The 5,644-nt window shown below is 37.7% G+C and overlaps 1 long non-coding RNA gene across 4 annotated transcripts; it reads left to right on the plus strand.

The window, feature by feature from the left end:
• Positions 1 to 1,311: 1,311 nt before the first annotated feature.
• On the plus strand, positions 1,312 to 3,770 carry LOC148153378 (uncharacterized). Of its 4 annotated transcripts, none has more exons than XR_015761679.1 (6): positions 1,312 to 1,609; positions 2,636 to 2,724; positions 2,814 to 2,931; positions 3,108 to 3,175; positions 3,250 to 3,365; positions 3,464 to 3,770. It is a non-coding gene; the product is annotated as an uncharacterized LOC148153378 (long non-coding RNA). The 4 variants fall into 4 exon arrangements; XR_015761677.1 differs by lacking the exon at positions 1,312 to 1,609 and adding an exon at positions 1,619 to 2,024 and having other exon boundaries at positions 2,615 to 2,724; XR_015761678.1 differs by lacking the exon at positions 1,312 to 1,609 and adding an exon at positions 1,620 to 2,024.
• The last annotated feature ends 1,874 nt before the right edge of the window (positions 3,771 to 5,644 follow it).

Raw genomic sequence — 5,644 nt, forward strand, 5'->3', positions numbered from 1 at the left:
TGCCAAAAGCTCATTCACAATCAGGCGTCACACATGAAATGTTTTGAAATTCTACTATTTTTCAGCCTCTCCGCATCGTAAACCTTTCCTTTGTTTCCATGACCCTTTAAGCCATCCACTATGAACTTGCAGACGTTGTGTCCCGGCTGCTGTGAATTTCTGTAGCTGTTTCAAGCTGCATTGCATAAGACTGTTTTGATTTTTCTCCATTCATTCAGGTATACTGACGTTGGTTCCAACCGTATTCCTGGCTTCAATGACGCTGGAGCTTAATTGACTTAAAATGTTGGAGTTGTTTCAGTTTGTCCTGAATTTGCACCTGTAGAGATAATCAGATAGCAGACTTTTCAGCCAACAGAGAATCTGGATCTTTTGGAAACTAGAAAACTACTGAGGCAGATATCCCTCTGTTTTTCTGCAGTAGAGGAGAACATCCAAAGTTCATTATATCGGAAAAGGGGAGCGTTACATCAGCGTTGCGTAACAAAAGATGTCTCCTATATTTTAGTCTGACCTGAACAACTTGTTCTATTATTATTTTTATTCAATTCAATTCAGTTTTATTTCTACAGCAGTACCAACTCACAACGGATATCATCTTGAGGCACTTTGCAGAAAATGTATGTCAATCCAATCAAACATGCATTCCAGTTGATCCTACAGCAGCGTAAGCTCCATTAATTATTCAAAGTAGTTTAATAAAATCACACCTAAGGAAACATATCAGACCACATTGAGTTTTATCATAAAGCTGTGTGTTTTTAGGAATTTATAAATGATGAAACATCCCAAAATCCAAGTCAAATTTCGTACAATATGTCTATGGATAATTTAAGGTCTATCTGCCCTAAACTGCAGCGCTCACTCTGACAGGAATCACTTGTTATCAACCAGGAAATTTGTCTGGGTCTTGGTAGACCTCAGATTGATCAACTTTGAGCCAAAACAAATCTGACCGGCTGCTGGATTTCACCTCTGGTTTGTTCAGCAGCGAGTGTGAGCAATGCATCCTGGCCTCCCCAAAGCCAATGCACATTTCCTGTCCCTGCTTCCCCTTGAATATCAAAGTGCTACGGGGGACTCATCAAGAGAGGCTGCCGCTGCTGCACAAGCTGTCTGTGTTCCCAAAAACGCTGCACATGGCCATGATAACGGCAAGACCTTTTGTCATAATGTGTCTTTATTGATCTTAAACAGAAGAGTACCGTCTAAAGATGCAAAACAGAGATTTAATCTTGACAGTAGGCACTTTTCTCTCTGACATGGCGGGGCAATAGAAAACAGCCGTATTTCAAAACCTTCACAGTAAAAAATGCTGGGTTATTTTCATAACCCAATTTCTGGGTTGAAGCTGTTGGGTCATAGGTTGGGTTAGTTTGACCAAATATTGGGTCAAAATTCATAACTCATGAGTTGGGTCAGAAATTTATCGGAAGTCTACATCTTGCACACTTCTGTTGGGCCAGGAGTTGGGTGGGTAGATTTACCCAAACGGTTGGGTTAAAGATGAAACTTGGAAGAAGCCACGCCCCTCTTCACAAGCCTCCATTTTCAACATGACTGTGAACATTGCATAACGGACTTCTCCTCTACTTTGAAATAAGACATGGTAAGTAAAAAGAAGATAAAGTTTCAACGTTTATAGAATTTTATACATAAATTGAATTTATTTCAAACATGTTTGATATTTATTTTTATGGTTATTTAAAATGTTTATTACGGTAGGTTCCTCTGACAAAGAGCTTCGGTGTTGCTACAATACGGATGTTGGGGAAAAAATAGATGAAGGGGAAGGGCACAATTTGTCAAGTAAATTAAATTCAGTTTTTAATATAACCTCAATCATATTTGTTCGTAACTTAACATAGTCAAATTTTTAAAAATCGATTTAGTTTTAAAAGAAAAGGTAGTTGACGGTTTGTCCCCTGATTTTTGCAATATGCGCGCGCATCCTTAGCGGGCTGAGGCTACGTGTTCGAACACCAGCAGTAATGGCGGAGGAGAGCGAGCAGAGCTTTAATAATGTGGGTATATTATGCTTTTTGAAAATAAAATAACTTTTGCAAAGTTATTAGGCGATAAATTAGTTGTGTAAACCTGAATTATGCGCTCGGTTTATTAACATATAGCTTAATTACAAACATGCTCGGACGTGTTCGCACTTATCGCTCCCCTCCAGCCGCCGGCTCGTCTCGCCCTCTGTCAGTTGACCGGGCGGAGCGGCTCGTTAAGCCGAGAGAGAACGACCGTCTCCCGGCACATTGCTTTCAAACTCCCGCTGGTTTTAGGCAACGAATTAAAAGCAAAACTAAGACAATATCTAATGTTAATGTTTGCTCATTTTATTATTATTGTTACTACGGTATTAATTACAAATACATTTATTTAAAGTTGGTGCTGAAAGTTATTCAGCACTAAGTTTGTGTTAAGTTTTACTTCTAAATTAAATTATATGTCATTTTATTTTATTAAGTGCTATATTTATTTTTAGGAACATAAAATTACTCTGAACATTTGAAATTGCTGGCTAATTACAAGTTATTTGCAGTTGAGACAGCTATAAGATTTAATTCAGTCATTAAAGTTTGATTTGTGATTTTGTCTTTTCTGATAGATTTTGTAATTTTACATCCAGGATCTTCAGGAGAATTAAGCGAAACCCAAACTCCTCGTTCTCAACGAAGACCTTCTGCATGACCAAGAACATGAGTCTGCTCCCTCAAGGTATTGAAGCTCAGAAGAAATGTTCTCTAAAATGTTGTCATGCTTTTTAGTTACTGTAACATTTTAACACTAACTTATGTTTGATACAGAAGATGATGTAGTCCTGCAGCTGCTGCCAGTACCCCTTCCTGCTCCACCTTACTAATTTGGGAGAAGTTTCAGATCCATCAACCTGGAAATTCAGATGTTTTCATTGATATCCAGCCTGTAAGTCAACCTTCATCTCTGAATAATGCTCAGATTGTTTAAGTGCATCACATTCAATAGTGAGGTTTTGTGTTAAACTAGAATCAGTCAGAAATTAGTTTTTGAGAATGTAGCCCTTTACCTTTAAATTCACTAAAGGCCTGTTTTTGTGCTTCTCTCTCTTGTTCTCAACGAAGATCTTTTGTATGGCCAAGAAGAGAAAGGAGCGGCCATCTTCTCAACAACATGAATTTTCTCCCTTAAGGTATTGAAGCTCAAGAGATGTTTATAAACTGTTAACATTTAACATTTTAACACAAGCTTATGTTTCCCATGCAGACAAGATGATGTAGCCCTGCAGCTGCTGCCAGTTCTCCTCCCTACTTACACATTTGGGAGAAGAGTTTCAGATCCATCAACCTGGAAGTTCAGAGGGTTTCATTGATATCCAGCCTGTAAGTCAACATTCATCTCTGAATCATGCTCAAATTGTTTGCTGTTTATATAAGTTCATCACTAATGGCCTGTTTTTTCTGTCTTCTCTCTCCATCAGGTTGGGACAAACCTGGTGGTGCATCTACAAAATGTGACAACCTGTATGTCCTCATGCAGGGAGACAGGCAAAATGCTAAAGTGTCGTTAAAAATGCTCCTTGTTTAATGGCTGAAAGGTTTACTTGTAGTTTGCTTTAAAACAGACTTTTTTTCATTAAATGTTTTCTAATATGGAGTAACAGATACTTCTGGAGTTGTAGCCAAATGAATTGAAGTGATTTAACTACTTATGTTTTGTAACTTTTGTAAATGAAATTGCTGGCTCTATATATGTATCATGTGGAAATAAAAGAAGCTTTAAATTCATATGTCTTTTAATCCTGTTTTTATATAGTGAAATTTAAAATAATTTTTTTTAACCCAACTATAGTGGTATAATAACCCTTGTGTTGGGTTATGAATTTCAACCCAATTTTGGGTCAGTTTAACCAATTTAAACAAGTCAATTTAACCCAACGTTTGGTTAGTTGCCATGACCCAATGTGCTGGGTCAAACCCTCAACCCAACCCAGTTGGGTTAAAACAACCCAGCGTTGGGTCGGTCCATATTTGACCCAGCGCTGGGTTATGTATTGGGTTATTTTTAACCCAGCAGTTTTTACTGTGTTGCCTGCTTTTCTGCTCCCTAAAGCAAACTTTGTGTTATATAATTGCATATTTGTCAAAAGATGATGAAAGAGGGAAGGGACAGAGTTCTGATTTCACAGAGAGACAGAAAACAATTGTCCTTCTACTGTCTTAAGCTATTGATGACATTAGACAAATAGCAACAGTCTGAATTAATACGACACATGGTAAAATGCAAAATATATCACAAATACAATTGTATGATCTCGATTTAGTAGACAGCAAGTAATCTGCCAGTAGCTACACAGCCTGTCTGATTTTTATACCAACATTTGTCAACTATGTAGAATAAAAATACATTGTGAAGATGTCTGCCATGTGTTGGCTTTTCTTCCTCCATTTATGGGATTCAGTGCTATTCCTTTACTTTGTGTTTACCTTCCTCCATATTTCAAGCTTCCTTTCCTACAACTCCTTCAAACACCCCAGCCTGACACTGCAGACATAATTCAAGTCTCCCAGTGCAGCGACCGTTCTCTTTGACCCCTGCATCACCTTCTTACATTTATGAGGAGCTCATTGTTACAAGACTTTATCAAATTTCCCAAGAGTATCTCTTTGAAATTTTTGAATTTGCTGTAGTCTGCTCTGGTGAGTTTACACATTTAATCTAGACAAGATTATGTCCAGCGCCTTTAAAATGTATTCATCCCCTTGCATGTTTCATCCATTTTATTGCCTTTTCAGATCAGTATGATCAACAAAATGTTTTTTTTTCTTTTTACAAAAAATTACTAAAAAACATTAAATGTCAACTTGAAAATTGCTACAGTATGTCACTTGTAAGTATGTATCAAAAATATGTTTAAAAACTGTCACTATATCATCACAGTATAACATGAGGCAGACAGTCTGAACAAAATCAAGCTCTGCCTCCTCCCTGTGGTCCTGCAGCCACAAGCTGTCTGCAGGAATACACAGGAAACAGCCAATCAGAGCCAGGAGGAAGGTTTGATGTTCAACATTTACGCTAAGCGATGACGCCAAAACAGATTTCTACTGCAGGTAAGATAGAACTTCTAAGCAAAACGTTACGGCAACATTTTTAGCTATCTTTAAAAGAGCCACAGTACTGTATACAGCATGTTAAAATTCAAAACTCAACTTTGCCCTGATAAAAAAACAAGGCCTCCTATAAAGATGATCCACAGCATAAAACTGATTGTTTTAGTGTCCCGTGTTGGTGAAATATGACATAAAAAATTGGACAGGAAGAGATTTTGGACTGTTGAGCTGTTAAAATATCACATTGTCATGAAATTGAAAGTATCTGATCCAGAAAGGATCTTCGTGTCCAAGAAACTTTACTGATAATGGTGAAGTTAAGGGGGAAACATGTCTCGAGTTTTTCCAACAGTGATGAAGTCTTTAACATGGCAGAAAGACTGTAAGCTTATATTCAGCGTATAGACACACTGTCAGGCTGTGAACAAACTATAGATCATTCTGCACAGTAAAGGCTAAGCAACAAGATCCAACACCAACTTGCAAGAAGAACAATTCTGTATCTTATGTGCACAGCTTTTTTTTTTTTTTCTTTGGGGGAGTGGGGG

Source organism: Poecilia mexicana, unplaced genomic scaffold (assembly GCF_051168715.1).
Source record: "Poecilia mexicana isolate PSO_F unplaced genomic scaffold, ASM5116871v1 scaffold_20, whole genome shotgun sequence".
Taxonomy (NCBI): domain Eukaryota; kingdom Metazoa; phylum Chordata; class Actinopteri; order Cyprinodontiformes; family Poeciliidae; genus Poecilia; species Poecilia mexicana.